Source organism: Hyla sarda, chromosome 11, assembly GCF_029499605.1.
Source record: "Hyla sarda isolate aHylSar1 chromosome 11, aHylSar1.hap1, whole genome shotgun sequence".
NCBI classification, from domain to species: Eukaryota; Metazoa; Chordata; class Amphibia; order Anura; family Hylidae; genus Hyla; species Hyla sarda.
The window spans coordinates 63,840,769-63,867,637 of record NC_079199.1 but is presented as its reverse complement, the minus strand read 5'-3'; the positions used below and the strand labels follow the sequence as shown (position 1 = coordinate 63,867,637).

Genomic DNA, 26,869 nt, shown 5'->3' with positions numbered 1-26,869 from the left:
CTTATACATCCATGTATGCAGAAAAATAAAAAACTTTTAGGTGTCAGAAGAGGACATTTTGAAACGTACTACTTTTCATGCAAAAGTTATAATTTTTTAATAGTACTAAACAAAATCAAACCTATATAAGTTGGGTATCATTTTAATTGTATGGACCTACAGAATAAAGATGGTATAATGTTTACTGAAAAGTGCACTGCATAGAAACGGAAGCCACCCAAAAGCTACAAAATTAATGCTTATGAAGAAATATAAAATCCCATCCCTTCCCCAATATCGCGCCACACCACTACCCTTCAATTCCCTGGTTGAACTTGATGAACGTATGTCTTTTTTCAACCGTACTAACTATGCAACTATGTAATTTTGTGCCACAAATAAAAAAATTTTTGTTTCGCCATGGATTTTTGGGTAAAATTACTGATGTCATTACAAAGTCAAATTGGTAGCCCATAAAACAAGCCCTCATATAGGTCTGTAGGTGGAAAGCTGAAAGCATTATGATTTTTAGAAGGTGAGGAAGAAAAAACAAAAGAGCAAAAATGGAAAAGCCCTGAGTCCTTAAGGGGTTAAAGAGAAATAAGTAGATAACTAATACCGATAAAGCAAGTGATTATATATAAAAATAAGAAAGAGCTGCTGTAGCCTGTAGATCGCTTTATATTTAGAAGACAGGAGGAGGATTACAGGTGGAGAGAGGGTGGAGTAACTAAATAATTAGCAGCTGATAAATTGCAGCTGTTTGCAGCCAGCTAGCCATTTAGATTCACTTCCAGGCAGTGGAAGAGAGGTGGTTGTGGTAAATATAAAGCAAGTACACTAAGCGATTGTTGAGCTAGCGATTGTGTGTCTGTATACAAGAGTGTGAAGTATACAAGTGAGTGAGTATAAAAGTGTGGGGACTTAAAATTAAGGGACTTTAAATTCAGGAAGCTCAAATTGAAATGTTTGATTTTTTTTTTTCTGTAAATTTTTCCGATCCCCAAATCTAGTATGGTCTCCCTGTTGGAAAATGCAGTCCAGTGTGCATCTTGCACAATGTATGCAATCCTTGAACAGCAGTTTGAAGGTCCATATTGTTGTGCAAGATGTGTGTGAGTTGTTCATTTGGAAGCCCAGATCCTGGATCTAGAGGAGCAACTGGCAACACTGAGATGCATTGACAACCCGGAGAGGAGTCTCTTCCTCACTGAGCAAGTACTCTCTGCGGTAGAGGTGGGGGAGGATAGTGGGACAGAGGTGCAGGACAGTCAGGCAGTTAGCTGGGTTACAGTTAGAAAACGGGGTAAAGGGAAAAGTGTCAGGGAGGCTAGTCCTGAACTGGCACACCCCAACAAGTTTGCCCGGTTGGCAGATGAGGGGGATACCATTTCAGAGCTAGTGGTACTGCATCAGGACTCTGCCTCTGACCGCCAGGGGGGTGTCTGCTCCAGTAAGGAGGGAGGGAGGAGTGCAGGGCAGGCCAGACAGGTACTGGTAGTGGGGGACAGACAGGGTGATCTGTCACAAAGACCGGGATCGCCGAACTGTGTGTTGTCTTCCTGGCGCTCGAGTTAGGCACATCGCGGATTGGGTTGACAGGTTGCTGGGTGGGGCTGGAGAAAATCCAGCAGTCATGGTACATATTGGCACCAATGACAAAGTAAGAGGTAGGTGGAGTGTCCTTAAAAATTATTTCAGGGACTTAGGCTGCAAGCTTAAGGCAAGGACCTCCAAGGTAGTATTTTCTGAAATATTACCTGTACCACGAGCCACATCAGAGAGGCAGCGGGAGATTAGGGAGGTAAACAAGTGGCTCAGAAGCTGGTGTAGGAAGGAGGGGTTTGGGTTCATGGAGAACTGGGCCGACTTCGCTGTTGGTTACCGGCTCTACCGTAGGGACGGGCTTGGGTTAATGGAGAACTGGGCCAACCTCGCTATCGGTTACCGGCTCTACCATAGGTTACCGACTCTACCGTAGGGACGGGCTGCACCTCAATGGGGAGGGTGCAGCTGTGCTTGGGGAGAAGATGGCTAGAAGGGTGGAGGAGTGTTTAAACTAGAGACTGGGGGGAGGAAACCTACAACATAGAGGGGGGGACTTAATAATGTACCTGGGGGTGGAGCGGAGGGAGGAGTCAGAATAGTTAATAGGGTTAGGCATCATAGGAAAAAAAACTTACACCATTGAAGTGCATGTTGACTAATGCCAGAAGTCTGTCCAATAAAACTGACGAACTGGAGTTGAAAATTTCTGAGGAGGATTATAACATAGTAGGTATAACAGAGACATGGTTGGACGATAGCTGTGACTGGGCGGTCAACATACAGGGTTATAGTCTATTCAGGAAGGATCGGACAAAACGGAAAGGGGGAGGAGTCTGTCTTTATGTAAAGAAGGCCACACTGCTGGAGGATATTTGGGAGGGAAACAATCTGATAAGGGTTTGCTATAAGCCATCAAACAAAATAGAAGAGCCAGAAGATCAATTATTGAGGCAAATAAACAAGGCAGCAAATCCAAATGATGTGATAATAATGGGGGACTTTAACTAGCCTGATATAAACTGGGAGACTGAGACCTGTGAATCTCATAAAGCAAACAGGTTTCTGACTATAGCTAAAGACAATTACAGTATTTATCGGCGTATAACAGGGAAATTTAAGTAAAAAAAATAAAATGTAAAATAAAAGACTTGGACTAAATGCCACATCATCCCCCCAACTTTGTTTTCTTCTGCACCTCAGTTTGGTCCCGTCCTCTCCAGTGCCACATCATTCCTTCCCTTTTATCAGTCGGCAGAGGATGTCACTCTCACTGACCCCGCAGCCCACAAGACCCGCCGCCTGACCTGCCGAAGTGCAGCCAGGAAAGGAAAAGAACAAAACTATGAAAAGCAGGGAAAGGGGGAATGATGAGGGAGGGGGGAGGTAGGGAAAATGAAAAGTAAAACTCACTTGTTTTCTACCGCAGTATCCATAGGGTGGAGATGCTGATTAAAAGGGCAGATCCGGTCAAGGTAGGGCTCATTTTAATCAGCGTCTCCCACACTATCCACCAGTACCTGTGGATAGTGCAGGAGAAAACAAGTGACAGTTCGGGGAGGAGCCGCCGCTGGTCACTGATTTAAAGTGGCCGCGGCCGTGCTGTTAATACTTAACAAGCAACCGCTGCTGTGGCTGCTCTAAATCAGTGACCAGAAGACTTATCTATCTAAACACAATTTTAGGGACAAGCCCCTCAGGACTGCCCTAAACTAGAGACTCCCTACAGTCAAAGTTTAAAACTTAACCTTTATTATCAATAATAAATACAAATGAAAAATGTGCTCTGGTATACACAGTGAGAAATGATATATTAAAATTCCGGTCACCCTATTAGCTTGCACTGCTGTCAATTATACAGCTAGTTACTCTTAGTATTAACAAGTTACACAGTCAGTCAGTGTGCCGTCACCGTCAGTGCTGCTGCGCCTGACAGCCTAGCCACACTACCGGATCACTGCTCTGTTACTGTATGAACGTCTGTGCCTCTATAGATGCCTATATTAAAATAGTAATGCCTCTCAACTAACGTTTCACCCGTGGACCGTGCTTTCTCAAAGTACTGAGGTCTGGCGTACCATGCCCGTCTCGGATTTTTATAACCTCTCCAATCACCTCCCTTTGGTGTCATTTCCGATGCGCATTTCCTCCTGCATGATGCCGCATCACTTCCGATGCGCTCCTTCTAGCCAATGAGGTACATGCTTACCCTCGTGTGTGTTTCACAGCAGTACTTACTAACCAATAGACAATAGACTGGGTCCACGTCATCCCCTGTTTTGTTTACTTTTTGCTTAACCACATGACTCACTATCATGTGATAGTCATGTGAGCGCTCCTTAAGTAAGTGGAGTCCGCGCCTCTCTCTTACTGCGCCTGCGTCCACACTTAGACTTTATCACGCTCCGCTCCACTGACTGCGCATGAACCGGGACTTAGCCCCTATATCTCATGTCGGGATCTAATGCGCATGCGTTAACGCTTAGTCTCCAGCGAGTGCATACTTTGTTCTTTCTTCTCTTAGTGAGGCACTCTGTTCGAGGGGGGAGAAAAAAGAAGGGGGATGCTCTCAAACTCTTATCGCCTACTGCATAAGGTAAGTAACTACATCACTAGTCAAAAGTCAATAAATCCACACTTACAACGAGGATTATACTTAATTGAAACTTACTATATCATATTGAAAATGCCCAATAAAGCATATCTACCTACTATTAGGAGAGTTCTAATGGCTTACATTTGTCATCACTCATTAACAGCCAACATCACCACTTAAGTGAGAGCTGTTTATCACAACCCCAATTGTTATCTACATATTTATATTGTGCTATACTCATCACCAGGTTAAATTAAATAATTGTATATTGTCATAAATGTGATTGTTGTTTGCTGTAGCCATTAACGAGTGATGACACTATAGTGTGTTGTTATTCGGACCACTATCTTCTCATTATAGGAACCATCTATTGCCTGCTCTCCAAGCCATGCATACAGGTAAGTAAATGATTATTGCTTCTATTACTGTAGTCTCATTGCAGTCAATGGTCTTAGGTCTCCCCTCATCCCAAGTACACACAGGGAAGACAAGAACTTTATCAGGGGCTGGGAGAGATTGCAAACGGAAAACTCTCTCAGACTGGTGAACGGTAGTACGAGAGGGGTTACCTAATAAAGACCACCAATCAGCTTGAGTCTGAAATCAAACATATCCAAGCATTTTCATCTAACTCTGAATATAGCATATTAGAGCAGAAACTACAAAAAAAATCTTGAAGCATATAAGAGTGAGATTAAAGAACGTAAGCATCAGAAGTATATCAGAGACTACACTGACTTCGTGACTGAAAGGGTATATACCTATAAGGAGAAAAATCAAACCATGGAAAAGGACTTAGGAGTGTTAGTTAACAGTAAATTTAGCTGTAGTGACCAGCTGCTGTCAAGGCTAATAAAATCATGGGGTGCATCAATAGGGGCATAGATGCCCACGACAAGGAAATAATTCTACCGCTGTACAAATCAGTAGTCAGACCACACATAGAATACTGTGTAAAGTACTGGGCACCAGTGTACAAGAAATATATAGTGGAGCTGGAGAGGGTTCAAAGACGGGCAACCAGAGTAATACGGGGAATGGGAGGACTACAGTACCCAGAAAGATTATCAGAATTAGGGTTATTTAGTTTAGAAAATAAAAGGCTTAGGGGAGACCTAATAACTATGTATAAATATATCAGGGGGCATTACAGAGATCTCTCCCATGATCTATTAATACCCAGGACTGTATCAATAACAAGGGGGCATCCTCTACGTCTAGAGGAAAGAAGGTTTCTACACCAGCACAGGCGGGGGTTCTTTACTGTAAGAGCAGTGAGACTGTGGAATTCTCTCCCGGAGGAGGTGGTCATGGTGAACTCTGTAATAGAGTTCAAAAAGGGTCTGGATGCATTTTTGGAGAGTAATAACATTGCTAGTTATGTATACTAGATTTATAGGGACAGAAGGTTGATCCAGGGATTTATTCTGACTGCCATATTTGGAGTCGGGAAGGAATTTTTACCTCTAGTATGAGTTTGTTTTGCCTTCCTCTGGATCAACTCAACTCAATAGGGACTTATTAGGGTTATAGGTTGAACTTGATGGACTCTGGTCTTTTTTCAACCTTATTAACTATGTTACTATGTTCTTCAGGGTCCTGTACAGTACACAGTGTCCTAAAACAGTAAAATGGAGCCACCCTCATCTGGTATCCAAAGGAGCAGCTAACCCTGGCACAGGTAAAGAGCATTACAGAACATGTAGTACCCCCCCCCCTGTACTGTAGAGAGGTGCGCAACTAGATAGCCAGTCAGTGCATGCACTTGAGTAATACAGGTATTTTACCAATGAAATACACATTCTGTCTGATCAGTTCTCCCAGCTATTAAAGGGGTATTCCATGATTTTTTTTTGACTATGCTACAGGGGCTGTAAAGTTAGTGTAGTTAATAATATAGTGTCTGTACCTGTGTGTGACGGTTTTCTCACTCACAATTCCTCTGAGAATTTCACTCCAAGATTTATTTTTAACAGCATTGACTGTTGTCTCAGATTTTCCCCAGGTTGCAATGCGGCCGAGACCTGACTCACTAGTCAGCTGATGAAAGGGAGACTGTCTGCTTCAATGGGTGGAGGGATGGCTTGGTGGGAAAGAGATCAATCTGCAACTAATGCAACAGCTGTAGGCACCATGATTGAAAACCACAGGTCTTGCAGCTCATTTATGTTTCAATAGGTGGGGTGGCTGATGTGTGGGAGGGAGGAAAATGGAATTATGGGATTTGTAGTTAAAAAAAGAAAACTCAAAAAGGAAATACCAGTTCACAAAAAGCTAGCCACAGTATTATGGCTGATGTGTGGGAGGGAGGAAAATGGAATTATGAGATTTGTATTTAAAAAAAAGAAAACTCAAAAAGGAAATACCAGTTCACAAAAAGCTAGCCACAGTATTGTGGTAATCTTACAACATAGCCATTTAGCCCCAAGACAAGTGCAGATCCTTTCTTAGCATGTCCATTACTGTCTGCTGTCTTGCAGGTACGTACTAAAATCCCCTTATGGTGGATAACCCCTTTAACATGTTTCAGAAATCGGGACTGTCTGTAGCATTGTATGTTGAGGATGGTTTCAATTTGCAATGATCTAGAAAAGACCATTGTACATTGACAATAGTGTATGTTGAGGCAATTGTATGTTGAGGGACCACTGTACATGTTCGCTGATTTGTAACTGTAGTTATTGGAATAAAGATTACCTGGAACATGTTCAGTTTTGGGAAAGGGGATGTTCTGGAGATGGAGAGAAGCACATCTAAACTGTTATGTTATGCGCTGCAGCCACACACGCTGGCCGTGAGCGCATGTTCCAGTTACCTGCTGCTGCCAATGGGGCTTGGATTCGCATTGCGGGATGTGCCCACATACGAATCCCAGCCTGTCACTCACCTGGTGCTTCTCCTGCCCCTGCCTCTGCCTCTCTACTCTGGCGCGCGTGTCCCCATCCCCTAGGGCGCATGCGCCGGTGCTTTAGGATTTTAAGGGCCAGTGCACCCATTAGTGAAGTAACACATGTGGCTCATTGATAAATCCCTCCCACACTTCCCTGCCGGATCTTTGTTGCCCTAGTGCCTGAGAGAAAGCGTTCCTGAGAGTTGCCTTGCCGTGTATTATACCCTTTGCTCCGTGAAGTGACCTTGCTCCTTTTCTGCCTGCCTACTGACAACTTGCTATATTCCTGACTATGCTACTGTGCCACAAGCCCTGACCTGCTGGTCAGGAGACCACGAGTAGCCTTATCCCACCTGTGCCTCGAATCTCCTCAGCCACCTGTGTGGTCAAGCCTTGCCAGGGGTAGCAACCTGATGCTGCCTGCCGCAGCAAGTCCATCCCGTTTTGTGGTGAAAACCAGCGGCACCTTAGACTCCGCTCCCTGGTACGGTCCGAGTGATCTACCACACAGGTCCAGCGGATCCACTATCATCAGGGTTTCAGTTTACTGAAACATGAGTGTTACAGTAAGATTCGGCCATGGATCCCGCTGAGGTACCCCTCCCTAAAGTCGCGGATCTTCCCTCCGTTGTGGTATGTCAGTCTCAGCAATTGGTGCGACAGGTGCAGCAACTTACCCAACTGTCTGCTATGATGCAACAGCTATTGACTTTGCAGCAACAACAGCAGTAGGTACTGCAACCTGGCCCACTCCCACCATCAGTTCCTACAGTGTCTTCTGGCTCCCAGCTATGTCTGCCTTTACCTTCTAAATATGATGGTGATTCCAAGTTAAGCAGAGGCTTCGTCAAACAGTGCTCCATGCACTTGGAGCTCATGTCTGTACAGTTTCCGACGGTATGTGCGAATATGGCCTTTGTCATTATTCTACTATCCAGAAAAGCCCTGGCCTGGCTACACCCCTTTGGGACGGTGGTAATCCGGTATCCTCCAATTTGTCAGCTTTCTGGGCAGAATTTCGCAATATCTTTGAGGAACCCACGCGTGCCTCTTCTGCTGAGACGGCTTTGCTGAACCTCTGTCAAGGGAATTCTTCCATTGGTTACTACGCAGTTCAATTCCGCACTCTAGCCTAAGAACTTGCATGGAATGATGGTGCCTTGTGTGCCACATTCAAAAAAGGACTGTCAAGCAGGATTAAAGATGCCCTCGCAGCACGTGATCCTCCATCTTCTTTGACTGATCTTATCTATTTGGCCACACGCATTGATGTGCATTTTTCTGAGAGGCAGGAGGAACTACGCTTAGAGAGGGAACCAAACCGAACACAGAGATATCCTTGCCTTGCACCCGTGTTTCAATGTCCACCTCTTCAGTTTCCTGTGCCTCTAGCCGAAGAGGCTATGCAAGTGGATCGTTCTCGTCAAACGCAACAGGAGAGGTCACGATGATGCAGTGAGAATTTGTGCTTATATTGTGCTAGCCCAGAGCATTTCTTCAATGACTGTACAGTTCGCCCAAAGCGTCCAGGATACGCCCCCCACCTAGGGTAAGTGGGAGAGGCGCCCTGGGTGTGAATTCAACCTCTCCACACTTAATTATTTTTGTACAAGTCTTTGCTTCAGCCAGGTCTTCCTTCAGTGCTACATCATTTTTGGATTCTGGATCAGCAGGTGACTTTATTGATGCTTCTTTGGTCCACAAGTATAATCTTCTTGTCACTCGGCTTGCCAAGCCCTTGTTCATCTCCTCTGTTAAAGGACAAAATCTGGACTGTACGGTTCACTTCCATACAGAATCTCTCATGTGGGTGTATTGCATAAAGAAAAGATTGAATTCTATGTTCTGCCACACTGTACTTCAAAGATTCTTCTTAGCCTTCCTTGGCTGTAACGTCATTCTCCGCAACTGGATTGGGGAACTGGAGAAATAATTCGCTGGGGACAATCCAGTCCAAATCTTTGCCTCCAACCAGTTCAGCCTAAAGTTGTTTCTTGTCTTCCTCCTTTACCTGGCCTGCCGCCACCTTACCAAAATTTCTCTGACGTATTCTGCAAGCAACAGGCTGAGTCTTTGCCTCCACATCGTCTTTACGACTGCCCTATAGATCTTCTGGCAGGTACCACTCTTCCTCGTTGAAGGACATACCCTCTATCGGTTCCTGAGACTGAAGCCATGGCTGAGTATATCCAGGAGAATCTCCAAAAGGGCTTCCTCCATAATTCTTCTGCTGGAGCTGGTTTCTTCTTTGTAGGGAAGAAGGATGGCTCACTCCGTCCATGCATTGACTACTGGGGAATTAAGAAAATCACGGTCAAGAACTGTTAGGCTGGGTTCACACCACGTTTTGTTAAATACGGTTCCCGTATACGACTGGGAGGAGGGGGGGCGGGGCTTAATCACCGCGCCCGCACTCAGCAGTATTCGGGAACCGTATTTAATGTATGTCTATGAGCCGACCGGAGTGAACCGCAGCCTCCGGTCAGCTTCGTTTTCGGCCGTATGCGGTTTCCCGACCGCAGGCAAAAACGTGGTCGACCGCGTTTTTGCCTACGGTCGGGAAACCGCATACGGCCAAAAACGAAGCCGACCGGAGGCTGCGGTTCACTCCGGTCGGCTCATAGACATACATTAAATACGGTTCCCGAATATGGCTGAGTGCGGGCGCCGCAATTAAGCCACGCCCCCTTCTCCCAGCCGTATACGGGAACCGTATTTAACAAAACGTGGTGTGAACCCAGCCTTACCCACTACCTCTTATCTCCAAACTTTTTGACCGTCTACGTGGTGCCAAAGTCTTCTCCAAGTTGGACTTATGTGGAGCGTATAACCTCATTCGTATCTGCAAGGGAGATTAATGGAAAATGGCCTTCAATACTCGTGACGGACATTTTGAGTATCTCGTAATGCCTTTTGGTCTCTGCAACGCTCCAGCAGTTTTTCAAGAGTTTGTCAATGATATCTTCCATGATCTTCTCTACACCTGTGTTGTCGTATACCTAGATGCCATCCTGGTCTTCTCTTCCAACTTAAAGGAACATCGTACTCATGTTCGCCTGGTTCTTCTGCGACTACGGAAGAATCACCTCTATGCCAAACTGGGGAAATGCCTGTTCGAGAAGTCTAGTCTTCCATTTCTTGGCTACATTGTCTCTCATCGGGACCTACAGATGGATCTAGATAAATTGTCTGCAGTATTGGATTGACCTCGTCCTTTGGGCCTACATGCTATTCAACGTTTTCTGGGATTTGCTAACTATTATCGTCAATTTATCCCACATTTTTTGTCCTGGGTTGCTCCAATCATAGCTCGCACTAAGAAGGCCTCTAATCCAAAATCTTGGCCTCAAGAGGCTGAAGAGGCCTTCTCCCGTTTAAAGTCTAGGTTTGCCTCTGCTCCTGTGCTTACAAGACCAGATCCGGAGAGGAGGCCGTTCTTTCTCAGAAAAAAACGCCAAGTACAAGACTTTAACTTATGGGTTCTTCTCCAAGACCTTATCTCCTGCTGAGAGGAATTACTCCATTGGAGATCGTGAACTCCTCGCTATCAAGCTAGCCTTGGGGGAATGGCGACATTTATTGGAAGGTTCTCCTCATCCGGTTAGCATCTGCTCCGACCATAAGAATCTTCTATACTTCAGTCTGCTCAGCGTTTGAAGCCCCGCCAGGCAAGGTGGTCATTGATCTTTTCTAGGTTCAACTTCTTCATCCACTTCCGTCCAGCATATGAACATCAGGGCAGATGCTCTCTCCAGGTCCCCTGACGTCATTGGTTTGGACTCCACACCTGAAGAAGTTGAACCCAGAAAGATTATCAGAATTGGGGTTATTTAGTTTAGAAAAATGAAGACTTAGGGACGACCTAATGACTATGCATAAATATATCAGGGGACCGTACAGAGATCTCTCCCATGATCTATTTATACCCAGGACTGTATCTATAACATGGGGGCATCCTCTACGTCTTGAGAAAAGAAGGTTTCTACACCAGCACAGATGGGGGTTCTTTACTGGAAGAGCAGCAAGACTGTGGAATTCTCCACAGGAGGAGGTGGTCATGGTGAACTCTGTAAAAGAATTTAAAAGGGGTCTGGATGCATTTTGGGAGAATAACATTACAGGTTATGCATTCTAGTTCTATATCAACTCAGTAGGGACTCTTAAGGTTTATAGGTTGAACTTGAAACTATGTTAATATGTTACCTAGACATATTATTCCTCCTGACCATTTGATTCCTGCCACTCCTGCTGAAATTCAGCAAGTTCCTCCAGTAAAATCCTTTATGCCCGCCAGATTGAGATGCAAGGTACTCAAATGGGGTCATTATTCCTTGACAGCAGGTCCTCCTGGTATACGCAAGATTCTACTTCTAATCTACCGGCACTAATGGTGGCCCCATCTTGAACGTGATGTTTCTTATTTTGTTCATTCCTGTGAAACTTGTGCCTGTGACAAAACTCCTTGACAGAGACCTGCAGGACTCTTACAGCCTTTACCCATTCCGGAGACTCCCTGATCCCATATCACCATTGATTTCATCACCGATTTGCCACCATCTCATAATAACACTGTCATTTGGGTCGTTGTAGATCGGTTTTCCAAGATGGCTCATTTTATTCCTCTACCAGGTCTTCCTTCTGCCCCAAAGCTGGCAAAGTACTTCTTGTTGCATGTCTTTCCTTTACATGGTCTTTCTCAGTATATTGTGTGCAGTTTGTCTCTAAGTTCTGGCAAGCCCTTTGTAACCATCTGGACATCAATCTGGACTTCTCCTCGGCCTACCACCCTCAGTCCAACGGTCAGGTGGAGAGGGTTAATCCAATTCTTGACTCTTCAAGAATCTTGTCCCCTCACCGTCTCACCGGACGTCTACAATGTTAAAGAGGTCCCCTCCACTAAAACCGTGAGAGGTAAACAATATTTTCTGGTCGACTGGGAGGGTTACGGTCCTGAGGAGAGATCTTGGGAGCCTGAGGGGAATATCCTGGACCGTGAACTTCTCAGGAGTTTTCTGAATAATAAAAGGAGGAGGAGAGCAAAGGGGGGATACTGTTAAGTTATGCACTCCAACCGCACACGCTGGCCGTGAGTGCATTGTTCCCATACCTGCTGCTGCCGGTGGGGCTGGGATTCGCATTGCGGGATGTGCCCACGTACCAATCCCTGCCCGTCACTCACCTAGTGCTTCTCCTGCCACCGCCTCTGCCTCTCTGCTCTGGCGCACATGTCCCTGTCCCTGTCCCCTAGGGCACACGCGCCAGTGCTTTAGGATTTAAAGGGCCAGTGCGCCAATTAGTGAAGTAACACCTGTGGCTCATTGATAAATTCCTCCACTTCCCACACTTCCCTGCCGGATTTTTGTTGCTCTAGTGCCTGAGAGAAAGTGTTGCTGAGAGTTGCCTTGCCGTGTATCATACCCTTTTGTCCATGACCTAACTGTGCTCCTTTGCCGCCTGCCTAGTGACCACTTGCTACATTCCTGACTATACTACTGTGCCTCCAGCCCTGACCTTCTGCTATCCTGACCACGAGTTGCCTTATCACACCTGTGCCTCGAATCTCCTCAGCCGTCTGTGTGGTCGAGCTTTGCCAGGGGTAGCGACCTGGGTGCCGCCTGCCATAGCAAGTCCATCCCGCTTTGCGGCGGGCTCTGGTGAAAATCAGTGGCACCTTAGACTCCTCTCCCTGGTACGGTCCGAGTGATCTACCACACAGGTCCAGCGGATCCACTATCATCAGTGTTCCTGTCTACTGAAACATGAGTGTTACATAAACTAATAAGGGGCATGGCACAACTTAGCTATGAGGAAAGATTAGAAGAATTACATTTGTTTAGTCTTGAGAAGAAACGTTTAAGAGGGGATATGATCAACGTATATAAGTATATAAATGGCCCATACAAAACATATGGGGAAAAACTGTTCCAGGTTAAACCCCTCAAAGGACAAGGGGGCACTCCCTCTGTCTGGAGAGAAAAACGGTTTAGTCTCAAGGGATGACAAGCCTTCTTTACCATAAGAACTATGAATTTATGGTTAACAGTCTACCTCAGGAACTGGTCACAGCAGAAACAGTTGAAAGCTTCAAAACAGGGTTATATACTTTTCTAGAACAATATAACAATAATGCTTATGCAGAAATATAGAATCACATCCTTTCCCCTTCATCCAACCATACCCCTTCCCTTCAATTCCTTGGTTTAACTTGATAGACATATGTCTTTTAACCGTACTAACTATGTAACTATGTAGCATATGCTGTTTATTTGCATAAGTTCATTCATGAAGAAGGAACAGTATATTGAAATATACAGTATCACAGCAGTATTTTAAAGTGCATATTCAGTTAATATTGACCATATTGCCCATTTGCAAATATAAATTTAAACCACTTTAAATGGGTACTCCGGTGCTTAGACATCTTATCCCCTATCCAAAGGATAGGGGATAAGATGCCTGATCACGGGAGTCCCGCCGCTGGGGACCCCCGGGATCATGCACGCGGCACCCCGTTTGTAATCAGTCCCCGGAGCGTGTTTACCGGCGACTACAGGGCGAGCGGCGTGTGACGTCACGCCCCTGCCCCCGTGTGATGTCACGCTCCGCCCCTCAATGCAAGCCTATGGGAGGGGGAGGGTGACAGCTATCACGCCCCCTCCCGTAGGCTTGCATTGAGGGGCGGAGCGTGACATCACACGGGGGCGGGGGCGTGATGTCACACGCTGCCCACCCTGTAGTCGCCAGTAATCAGTCCCGGAGCGAACACGCTCTGGGGACTGATTACAAACGGGGTGCCGCGTGCATGATACCGGGGGTCCCCAACGGCGGGACTCCCGCGATCAGGCATCTTATCCCCTATCCTTTGGATAGGGGATAAGAAGTCTAAGCACCGGAGTACCCCTTTTAGGATTGTATTACAAACAATTCTCAAATATATAATACTATTGAAGTTACTCCCTTTACAAAAATAATATTACAGGGCATGAAATCAATTCCAGTTACTTGTTAAAACCTCTGTGTACTGTCAGAGGTATAGAAGCTGATTATTATGGTGTCTATTTTAGGACAGCATCATCCGTCAGCTGTACCTCGCTCATCCTTCAGCCAAAACGGCATCCCGCCTCCTCCCTCAGACAAATAGCTGTCAGTTCTCTGCCGTACCTCCCTCATCCTTCAGCGAAAACTGCGTCCCGCCTCCTCCCTCCTCCGTCAGGCGTCAGGCAAAACCTTTGTCAACCTAAACTCATGCCTCAGACGAAAACGAAAGAGCTGAGTCAGCAGAGCAGAGCTTCGGCAGACCGACAGTGTGTGATTGGCTGCCAGCACAGATACTGTTGATGGGAGCGTAGGTGTGTGCAGTCCCACTCCACTGTTTAGACACACTTCTTTAAAAACCCTAATCCTCTCATCCACCCAGCTTTTTCCGATTCCTGCAAAACAAACTTACGCTCCCAGCTTTTCCCCTATTCCTGCAAAACCTACAGTTATGTACTCAGCTTTTGCCGATTCCTGCAAAACCTACAGTTATGCTAGCTGTAGGTTTTTCAGGAATTGGGACAAGCTGAGTACATAGCTTTTCCCGATTCCTGAAAAACCTACAGCTATGTACTCTGCTTTTCCCGATTCCTGAAAAACCTACAGCTATGTACTCTGCCTTTCCCGATTCCTGAAAAACCTACAGTTATGTACTCAGCTTTTCCCGATTCCTGCAAAACCTACAGTTATGCTAGCTGTAGGTTTTTCAGGAATTGGGACAAGCTGAGTTCATAGCTTTTCCCGATTCCTGAAAAACCTACAGCTATGTACTCTGCTTTTCCCAATTCCTGCAAAACCTACAGTTATGTACTGAGCTTTTAACAATTCCTGATAAACCTACAGCTGAGTACATAACTGTAGGTTTTGCAGGAATAGGGGAAAAGCTGAAAGCGTAGGTTTGTTTTGCAGGAATTGGGAAAAGCTGGGTACATGAGAGGAGCAGGACTGCACACACGTACGCTCCCATCAACCAATCACAGTATCTGTGCTGGCAGCCAATCACAAACTGTGCTAGCAGGTCTGCTGACTCAGCACTTTCATTTTCATCTGAGGTATGACAGACTTAAGGATGACAAAGGTTTTGTCTGACGCCTGACAGAGGAGGGCGGAGGCTGATGCTGTCCTAAAATGGACACCGTAGATTATGACAGCCTGCATTCACTGGATATGCTGCTAACTAAAGGCTATCTTCATGTTATAACAAGCTTGTAACATAAATTATTTAGCTGGCAATTTATTAGGAATTGTTTGAAATTTAAGTTAAATTTATAAATACGTTTATTTATTCAGCTTTACTTTAGGGAGAATATTAAGGGAGGTTATTAAATCCTTATCTGTGCACACCTTCACTTTATGTATGAATGGGAGGTACTCAATTCCTGATTGTACACCTGGGCATAAACACAAATATAACTAGTACAGTGGTATATATAAGTGGTAAACATAATTGGTACAGTAAATATTGGGCTAACAATTATTACATAAATGTAGGCATACTAAAAATGTTAACAGCCTGGGCCCAAGCTCTCATTTGATCCTCATTAGAGGCCACGCAGCTAAACAAAAATTTCTAATAGCTTCTGTGCATCGCTCAGGCCTTATAGCCAGTTTAATATCACTAGCCTTGCTAGATGCCTTATTAATCCCCACTAGTCTTGAGAGAAAAAGCGATCAAAGCAGGATGGATGGGAAAATTAAGCAGGAGGGCACAGAAATCCCACCACTGCTCGTGAAGTAGCATGACACCACAATAAACAGAATACATAATGTAAAGATTCCTTATACCATAAGACTCCTATAGAATACTATCGTTATTGGTAACTATTTGTGACATTCTAGTCACCTTTCACAAGGAAAATACAAGGCTATGTATTCAGCTGATGGATACTGGCTTTATACATGAAAAACAGGGATACACACACACACCAAGGAAAATTATGGCAAAAAAATGAGTGTAATATTTAATGAAATCATGGAATATTTCCATTTACCTTCATCTCCCAATTCAGGATCAACTGACAGGTATGTTTAGCAGAGAGAAAGATATCAGCACCAGGGCAGTGGATAGCGAGTAGCTAGCAGGGAGAGACGGGTGTGAACAACAGTCAGCATAATGCAGAGGAGGGAGGGTGCAAATGCAGGGAACAGCTGGTGGCAGAGGAAGACTCAAAAATATGCAGGAGTAAAAGAAACACAGAACAGCCAGATACTAGGAGGAAGAGGCAGTTACAGGGAACAGCCACTCTAGATAGAGGAGGGAGGGTAAAGAAATGCTAAGCTTGGCATCAATAGGTAGGACATAGGAAAAGCTCCACTATGTATGCTCAGAGAGTTATCAAAACCTTTGCAGAGGAAAAGTTGACCTGTTGCCCATAGCAACCAATCAGATTGCTTCTTTATTTTTAAAAGGCCTCTTAAAATAACTCTCCCCCAGAGTGACTTCACAGCTAATTCTGTTTCATTGTGAGTAAATTAAAATACAAGGATGGTCATGGCTGCAGCCACATGGTTGTCAATTATCTTTTTCAAACTCCTGAAGAACGCATCTGCCAATAGATAGGTATATAAGTGGGTGTGGTAGCTAGTTAAGTTAAATGTAGTCGTCGGTGAACTTGATACAATAGGACAACGGAGCTGAAGCTGCTATTGTCAGGGGAGAACCCCTCTTTATGACATCCATAGGCCCTAATATTTACAGATGTTATCCTGATTAGACCAGGCAAGAAAAAAGAAAGGTGATCCAGCATGGTAGGAACCCGGCCTTGCCCAGTTTTTCCTTCCTAATCCTTGTTGGGGAGGAAAATCAACAAAGGAGGAAGCTTTTTACTTCATATCCCAACCTCATATCCCGTCCTTATATCCCGACCTCCTATTCCGACCTCCTATCCGGTCCTCATATCGCGTCCTCATATCCTATCCTCATATCCTGACCTCATATGCTGTCCTCATATCCCATCTTCATATGCCATCTCCATATCCCAACCTTATATCCCGTCCTCCTATCCCGTCCTCATATCCAGTGCTCATATGCTGTCCTCATATGCTGTCCTCATATCCTGACCTCATATCCCGACCTCATATGCTGTCCTCATATACTAACCTCATATCCCGTCCTCATATCCTGTCCTCATATTCCGACCTCCTATCCTGACCTCCTATCCTGACCTCCTATCCCATCCTCATATCCCGTCCTCATATCCCATCCTCATATCCCAACCTCATATCCAGACCTCATATACCGTCCTTATGTCCCATCCTCATATCCTGTCATCCGGTGGGACTGATTTGTGATGAAGATATTGTAAGCTGAAAATAGAAGGGGACGTGGATTTGTGGGACTGGGCGTGATTTGCAAGCCAGACTGATGCACAAAATGGGTAGAGAATAAAAGGAATGGGGATTAAACAGTGGGCGTGTCTTTGTGAGATGGGTGTGGCTTTCAAGCTGACACTGACACATTCACCAGGAGATGCAGAGCGAAGCCTGTGGAGTAAGGTACTTGGAAATCCCATATACTTGCATGGGACTTGAAGCAAAAACCCATCTTCTATATAAGAGTGTAAGTAAGGGTTCAATATAACCATCATATAGTTTTATTTGACATATAAGTAATATGTGTACCAGGTATTATTGAAATATCTCCAGCCTTACGGAAGTTATGCGGAAACATACATTTCCCGTAGATTTGCATGGGACTTTAAACAAAAACCCAGACCCTCACAAATGGGGGTAGTTAGGGTTAAATAACTATCCTATATTTTTAGTGGACATATAAATAATATGTGACTAGGTATTATTGAATTATCTCCATCTGTTTGGAAGTTATGCAGTAACATACATTTCCCATAGACTTGTATGAGACATTAAACAAAAACCCTGGCAAATGGTGGTGAGTAAGGGTTAAATTACATATCCTGTTTGTTGCTGACATATTAGTAACATGTGTGCCAAGTTTTATGTAAATATCTTCAGCCGTTTGGACGTGATGCTGGAACATACATACATACATTCACACATTGAGTTTTATCTATATACTAGCTGTACCCGGCATTGCCCGGTTTTTCCTTCCTAATTCTTGTTGGGGAGAAAAATCAACAAAGGAGGAAGCTTTTGATTTCATATCCCGTTCTCATATATTGTTGTCATATCCCAACCCCATATCCCGTCCTCATATCTCGACCTCATATCCCGTCCTCATATCTTGACCTAATATCCCGTCCTCCTCGACCTCATGTCCCAACCTCATGTCCCAACCTCATATCCCGTCCTCATATCCCATCCTCATATCCTGTCCTGAGGTGGGACTGATTTTTGATGAAGATATTGTAAGCTGAAGATAGAAGGGGACGTGGCCTTGTGGCACTGGGTGTGAGTTGCAAGCCAGACCGATGCACAAAAAGGGTAGATTATAAAAAGGGTGTGGCTTAAAATGTGGGCATGTCTTTGTGAAATGGGGTGTAGCTTGCAAGCCGGACTGACACATTCACCAGAAGATGCAGAGAGGAGCATGTGGAGTAAGGTACTGGTAGTCCCATATACTTGCATGGGACTTGAAACAAAAACCCATCTTTTATACAAGGGTGTAGGTAAGGGTTAACTTCAATATATTTTTATTTGACATATAAGTAATATGTGTACCAGGTATTATTGAAATATCTCTAGCCGTACGGAAGTTATGTGGGAACATACATTTCCCATTGATTTGCATGGGATTTTAACACCTAAACGACCATGGATGTGTATACTCATCCATGTGCCGTTAAGGTGGTATGGCGCGGGCTCCCGACTCGAGCCCGGGTCATACCGGCCGGCCTCCAGCGGATTCCTGTAGCTGGGGGCTGGCATTAATAGCCAACATGCGGCAATCGCCGCTGCCAGCTATCAACCCTTTAGATCACTGCTGTCAAAGCTGACAGCGGCGTCTAAAGGAGCCTTTATACCATGCCTGGTCCAGTGAGGGGGATTCCTCGCAGCGCGATCGCGGGGGTAGGCGAACCACTGTGGAGGCTTACCCCTCCTCCTGTGCTGGCTCTGGCGCTCAGAATGATAAGGCAGCTTGGCAGGACCAGGCTTTATCAATCGAGCACAGAGCACAGAGATCAATGTGGTTCTATGGAACCACATTGATCTGTATGAGGAATCAAATGATTACTCCTAAAATTCCCCTAATGGAACTAAAAGTGTAAAAAAAAAAAGTTTAAAGTTTAAAAACACACATTAACCCCTTCCTTATTAAAAGTTGAAATCACCCCCTTTTCCCAAATTCCATATAAAAAATATATAAACATGATAAAAATAAACATATTTGGTATCGCCATGTGCGGAAATGTCCGAACTATAAATATATGTCATTAATTAAACTGCACGGTCAATGGCGTACGCGCAAATTTTTCTTCAATTTTGTTGCACAGTGATTTTTTTCCCCGTTTTTGAGTAAAATGACTGATGTCTTTACAAAGTAGAATTGGTGGCACAAAAAAATTAGCCCTCATTTGGATTTTTAGGTGCAAAATTGAAAGGGTTATGATTTTTAAAAGGGTTAAATTAACTATCCTATATTTTAAGTGGACTTATAAGTAACATTTAACCAAGTATTATCGAAATATCTCCAGCCATGTGGAAGTTCTGCAGTAACATATATTTCCCATAGACTTGTATGGGACTTTAAACAAAAACCCAGACCCTCGCAAATGGGGGTGGGTAAGGGTTAAATTACCTATCCTATGTTTGTCGTTGACATATTAGTAACATGTGTGCCAAGTTTTATGTTAATATCTTTAGCCGTTTGGACGTGATGCTGGAACATACACACATACATACACACATATATAAACACATTGGCCAGCATTTATCATTGCAGGTGTAAGTGAAGCATTTTTCTACACCCTTTTTTTGTATGCTGGTAATGTGTAGGAGCATATAAACAATTGTGAAGATAGGTGCCTAAAACTTAATTTTTAATATATATAAATAATACAACACCATCAATATCAGTGTAAGTGTATATACAATAAAATCTATATTAATTATAATAACAAAAATATCATATGGTATTGTATATATGATCTAGGATATTGATTTCTATCCTTTACCTAGTCTATCTGGTCCTTGTGGTTAAATCTCTTTATTGTGGTTTACTATGCTGCTCACATAGAGGGGCATTTACTAAGGGGTTTAGTAATTTTTTTCTGACTATTTTTGGCGCAAAATTGTCGCAATTGCTCCTACCCTATTTTTCGTGCGACTTTCTCTAGCAAGAGCTAGAAAGTCCCAAAAAAATTTCCCGCTAGATTTTTGACTTGCAGTGGTCAGGTATTTATTAACTGAGACAGTCGCAGTTGCGCAATAAACTGTCGCAACGGCCGTAAAAATTTACTAAATTTACTCCAGCTCCAACATGGAGCAGGAAAAGCTACTGCCGCCCCGGTTCCGACATACTTTCTCCCCGCTACCCTCACTTCGCTACAGGGACATTGTAGTGATTTACATTCCCCCCCGCCCCTCTCACCTGCCAGCGCCACACAACTCCCATCTGTCTGCTAACTGTTGAAAGACTACAAGTCCCAGCATGCCCTTACAGTGAGGACACGCTGGGAGTTGTAGTCTTGTAGCAGCGGGAGCTGAGCGGCACGGGTGGGAGACAAGGGGGAGGGGATATCAGTGTCCCCATAAGTGAGTGTAGCGGGGAGGCAGTATGAGGAGCCCGGGCGGCTGCACTGTAATGTCAGCTCGGGCTCCTGTCCTGAGAGCCAAAGGCTTTGGCTGTCAGGGCATGCTGGGTGTTTTAGTTTTGCAACGGCTGGAGGGCCACAGTTTGCAGACCACTGGTTTGTGGTCTGTAAACTGTAGTCCTCCAGCTGTTGCAAAACTAAACAGCTGAAGGGGACCGGGGAAGACGTTAACTTACCCTTCCGAGGCTCCAGCGACGAACGGTGACGGAGATCGTCGGGCGGCACTGTCGCGCGGCAGTGTCGTGCAGCGCTGGATCCTACGGAAGCCGGTAAGTTGCCCAAGCCCTAAGACAGTGTTTCCCAACCAGGGTGCCTCTAGATGTTGCAAGACTACAACTCCCAGCATGCCTGGACACCCTTTGGTTGTCCAGGAATGCTGGGAGTTGTAGTTTTGCAACATCTGGAGGCACCCTGGTTGGGAAACACTGGCCTAAAACAGTGTTTCCCAACCAGGGTGCCTCCAGATGTTGCAAGACTACAACTCCCAGCATGCCTGGACAGCCTTTGGCTGTCCAGGCATGCTGGGAGTTGTAGTTTTGCATTAGCTGGAGGGCCACGGTTTGCAGACCACTGGTTTGTGGTCTGTAAATTGTAGTCTGTGGTCTGTAAATTGTAGTCCTCAAGCTGTTGCAAAACTAAACAGCTGAAGGGGACCGGCGAAGACGTTCACTTACCCTTCCGAGGCTCCAGCGACGATCGGTGACTGTGATCGTCGTGCGGCGCTGGATCCTACGGAAGCCGGTAAGTTGCCCAAGCCCTAAAACAGTGTTTCCCAACCAGGGTGCCTCCAGATGTTGCACGACTGCAACTCCCAGCATGCCTGGACAGCCTTTGGCTGTCCAGGCATGCTGGGAGTTGTAGTTTTGCAACATCTGGAGGCACCCTGGTTGGGAAACACTGGCCTAAAACAGTGTTTCCCAACCAGGGTGCCTCCAGATGTTGCAAAACTACAACTCCCAGGTTGGGAAACACTGTGCCCGGCCTCCGCCCTTACTGTAAGGGCATGCTGGGAGTTGTAGTCCTGCAGCTGGGGGCAGGGGACAAGCTTGTCGCTTGCCCACACATCTCCTGCACCACACAACTACAACTCCCAGCATGTACTTACTGTAAGGGCATGCTGGCAGCTGTAGTCGTGCGGGGCGGGAGATGTGTGAGCAGGTGATAACAAATGTACTAACCCTTTTCTTTTCTTCTCATTTCAGATCCGTGTATCCTGTGGACTTCTTCGGATTCGGTGGACTACTTCGATGACCAGCGTTTTTCTTTGTTTGATTTTAATAAAATGGTTAACGAGGGCTTATGGGGGAGTGTTTTTTGTAATAAAAATTTTTTAAAACCTGTTGTGTTTTTTCCTTACTTTACTAGACAGGCTTAGTAGTGGAAGCTGTCTTATAGACGGAGTCCATTACTAAGCTGGGCTTAGCGTTAGCCACAAAAACAGCCAGCGCTAACCCCCAATTATTACCCCGGTACCCAAGGCCACAGGGGTGCCGGGAAGAGCCGGTACCAACAGGCCTGGAGCATCAAAAATGGCGCTCCTGGGCCTAGGCGGTAACAGGCTGGCATTATTTAGGCTGGGGAGGGCCAGTAACGTCAGGCTGTTACTGTTTGCTTGGTATTTGGCTGAGAATAAAAATAGGGGGAACCCTATGTGTTTTTTTTTTAAATATTTAATTATTTATAAAAAAAAAAAACGCATAGTGTCCCCCCTATTTTCATTCTCAGCCAAATACCAAGCAAACAGTAACAGCCTGACGTTACCAGGGTGGGCGAGGACCATTGTTACTGGCCCTCCCAAGCCTAAATAACGCCAGCCTGTTACCGCCTAGGCCCAGGAGTGCAATTTTTGATGCTCCGGGCCTGTTGGTACCGGCTCTTCCCGGCACCCCTGTGGTGTTGGGTACCGGGATAATAATTGGGGGTTAACGCTAGCTGTTTTTGTGGCTAACACCAAGCCCGGCTTAGTAATGGACTCCATCTGTAAGACAGCTTCCACTACTAAGCCTGTCTAGTAAAGTAAAAAAAAAAAAAAAAACACAAAATGTTTAAAAAAAATTTTATTACATAAAAACACTCCCCCACAAGCCCTCGTTAACCATTTTATTAAAATCAAGCAAAGAAAAACGCTGGTCGTTGAAGTAGTCCACCGAATCCGAAGGAGTCCACAGGATACACGGATCTGTAGAAGAAGTAACAAAAAAAAAAATCGTAAGTACATTTAGGGAGAAAAAACTGTAATAAACACACACACACTCACACACACTAAACGCCGTTTACCACTATTCTGAGCCATGACTACAATTTAGGCAGCAGAAGAAACAAAAACGGAACTTATTCCAAGCTCCAGATCCCTCGAGATAGTCAATCTAACAAAGTAGACCAATTTCCATAGAAGATAACATTTATTCCAAGCATAGATCAACGCGTTTTTTTTTTTTTTTAAATCCCAGCCTCAAAAGAAAAAAAGAACACGAGGATGCCGAGGGGGTAATAAAAAGAGGAAAAAGAAACCTGGAGAAGAGTCCACAATAAATTCTATGGATACTGTCAAAATTTTCAATTTATCTCCCTATCAGCTTAACCCCTATGAGTTATCACTTCTAAAAAAGGGTCTTTCCTTTTGTCCTACTTATCATATTGATCCATTTACTTTGTTTCTAGATCTCAACAAATTCACTAGAAAAATTACTCTAAAAAGGCATTTCAATATTAAACAAATTGTTAAAGAGAATAAATATGATGGAGGGAATTCAACACCTGATCTAGATGACATCCTACACCAGGACGTCAGAGTTCCATCCTCCTTTTATCCTACTCAGTCACAAGGATCTTTCATTAACACTTTTCATGAATTGGTTCTTCGAGACTTTCAGAAACTAACTGAACATAAGTCCAGGTCTAACCTCTCGAAACCTGAGGAATATGCTTTAAAAAAACTCCAAAAAAATAAAGAACTGATATTTAGATCCGCTGACAAAGGTGGAGGACTAGTTATCATGACTTTACAACAATATCATGATGAAGCCATTAGGTTACTATCAGACACAAACTTTTATGAGAAAGTTAAGGGAGATCCCTTTAGTAATATCATAAAAGATTTGTTCCAATTCTTTTAGACAGCACATCAGGATGGCATATTAAATAGAAAAGAATTTCAATATCTCACCGTCAAAAATTATAATAAACCTTACTTTTATTTTTTGCCTAAAATACATAAATCACTCCCCCAGGCAGACCCATTATAGCCTCCACCAATTCGTTCACTAGTAATCTCTCACATTTTCTTGATCTTTTCTTACAGGAACATGTCACTTCCCTTCCTAGTTACCTCAGAGACTCCACTGACCTTACCTCCCATTTATCTAAGATAACATGGTCCAAAGGAGACATATTGGTAACATGCGACGTCTCCTCGCTATACACCAATATTAGACACGATATTGGCATTGGGGCGATAGAAGCTTGTCTGATACAAAACAGCAACATCTCTGAATCGCAATGCCTTTTTCTCTTGCACAGTCTTAAATTCATCCTTGAAAATAATTATTTTACTTATGATGGCGAAATATATCATCAAAAGAAGGGGACTGCTATGGGGGCCAAAGTGGCGCCCTCATATGCTAATCTGTTTATGGGGAGGTTCGAACTACAGCATATTTGGAACAACATCAACTTAATGCAATACATCAAATTTTATAGGCGCTATATTGACGACCTGATTTTTATATGGCATGGTCCGCCAACTTCTGTTGATCTACTCCTCACCTCTCTCAATAACAATTTGTGGGGAATCACATTTACCATGAATAGTAGCCCCAACAGTATAGAATTTCTGGATTTAATCATTTTACATACCGATCAAGCATATATTACCTCCACATTTTTCAAAAGTGTGGATACTAACAGTTACATTGACTTTGCCAGCAGTCATTATTAAAAATGGTTGGAGAATGTACCATATTCTCAATACAAAAGAATAAGGAGGAATTGTACAAATGACACTGACTTCAAATCTCAAGCAGGAGTCTTACAAAAAAGATTTAGGGCGAAAAAATACCCTGAGAAATTACTGAATGATGCTTTCAAAAAAATCTATAATCAAACACAAGCAGATTGTTTGAAATCTAAAGAAAAATATAAACATAAGGAACCCAGACAGTGGGACAACAATTTTATAACCACTTTTAACTCTTCGGCTCAAGAAATCAGAGGGATCCTTAATAATCACTGGCATATACTGGCCAATGATAACTTTCTCAAAGATATAGTACCCAACAAGCCCTGCTTAACATTCCGTAGAGCTCCAAATTTAAAAAACATATTAGCCCCAAGTCAAATAATACCTCATAAAGCTATGCCCCATAGTAGTGCAAAACCTGGAAGTTTTTGTTGTGGTAACAAACGATGTTTATGTTGCCATGAAATCAGATCCAAATGCAGTTCATTTAAACCCACAGCCACTGGGGAAACTTTCCCAATCAAATATCATCTGAACTGTGAATCTGAATATGTTATATATCTAATTCAATGCTGTTGCGGACTTCAGTATGTCGGTCGAACTACTCAAAAATTAAGGAGCTGAGTAAACAAACATCGTTTTAATATTAAAACCAAATATATGCTCCATGGTCTCTCAAGACATATCACTATTACTCACCCTGACGTTACTTCTAACTACTATTCCATAACTCCTATTGATTTTGTCCCCCCAAGAAGGTCCAATAGATTTGAACATCTTAAAAGGTTGAAGGTCTATTGGATCTACAAGGTTGACACATTACAACCTCTTGGTCTGAACGAAATTTCGGAGACCATTATAATTTGATATACTGTTTTTTTGTTTTCATATAACAATTCTTATATGTGTGTATTTATGGCACTTCTTTGCATTAATTTTATTAGTATTTAATTTCTTCGGGTTATCTCCAGAATTGATGTAATCATGGTTTTCAATTTTTATTTCTGATATGATATTTTATTTTATCGAGTATGTATGGCAATGTAATTATCCATTATTTCTCTGTTCTTATCACTTTGGTTCCCTTCCCCCTTTCTCCCCTCTCCGCCCTGTTCTTACTTTCTTGTTTTCCTTCCACTTTCCCCCCCCTCTCTTTCTTCCTAATTTTTTCTTCCTTTCCCCTCTTCCCCCTTTCCTCCCTATTTTTTTTCCTGATTATTTTCCCATCGCTATCCCCTTTCACTTCACTTTCTCTTAGTGACACACTCTATGACCCCCTGTACTAGACTATTCAATAGCTCCATAAATTATTCTTCTTCTCACTCCCAAATTAGTAATATTCATTTAGGCATACGGGGATACAGTGTTATATACACTGAAGTCATCACATAGTGAGTTAATGGCCCCGCCCATTGTTCACCTCTGCCACAGCATTATAGCGCTTGGAAACGAGCGCTTATGCTGGGATGGTCTCGGCCAATATATTCATGTGTGCTCCATAAGACGAGCACGCACGGCCATATATATCTTCTTGTTTCATCGCACTGTCTAATTCACAGCGGCGCCGTAGCTCCGCCCCCCTGCTCTCTGCTATCAACACCGAATGCTCCGTAATAAAGCGCATTCCCCCTATACATATATTGCCCAGTTTAGTCACGGTCCACCAACTGTGACTTCAGTTAATGTAGGTACGTTCCCCCTTTTTTTTCCCTTCACATAGCATAGCACGGAGCAGTGCCTTAGTCCCGCCCCTTTTGCCCTCCGCCATCGCTGTATAGCGCTCCATACCACAGTCTGATTTCATATATAATACATATAAACTTTTTATATTATAACCATCCTATACTACTTGTAATACTATGGAATGTTCGGTCCACATTTTTTCAATGAATGAAGGAAGAGGTACATACCGATATTTTATTAGCTTCCACCGGAACTTGGTCATCACCTACGGTGTTTTACTAAGTGCATGAGGAGATACGCTTGTTTTAACAAACACTCTTAATATTTTAAAAAATTTTCATCAGATTCTCAAAGAATTGTATTTTACCTGTTCAAAGAACATCAGTGCAAGTAAGAATTATCTGTTTCTTTAAAGAATATGTTGTTTTTTATGTATTTTAAACTCTGTGATA

General features: G+C 43.8%; 2 protein-coding genes across 3 annotated transcripts in view; one reads left to right on the top strand and one right to left on the bottom strand.

Annotated features, from left to right (window-relative positions):
* The window catches only part of CCDC177 (coiled-coil domain containing 177), a 158,838-nt gene extending 142,683 nt beyond the window's left edge, over nucleotides 1-16,155 (bottom strand). Inside the window, exon 1 of the mRNA XM_056545276.1 lies at nucleotides 16,037-16,155. The gene's annotated coding sequence lies outside the window, so the exon portion shown is untranslated. The remainder of the gene's footprint in view (nucleotides 1-16,036) is intronic.
* The window catches only part of LOC130295046 (uncharacterized), a 46,819-nt gene that overhangs the window by 2,551 nt on the left and 17,399 nt on the right, over nucleotides 1-26,869 (top strand). The window contains exons 2-4 of one of the 2 annotated variants that reach the window (XR_008848681.1): nucleotides 4,049-4,120; nucleotides 4,481-4,518; nucleotides 5,716-5,801. The gene's annotated coding sequence lies outside the window, so the exon portion shown is untranslated. Of the gene's footprint in view, nucleotides 1-4,048; nucleotides 4,121-4,444; nucleotides 4,519-5,715; nucleotides 5,802-26,869 lie in introns of those variants that run through there. The other variant, XM_056545281.1, reaches the window with a different exon arrangement.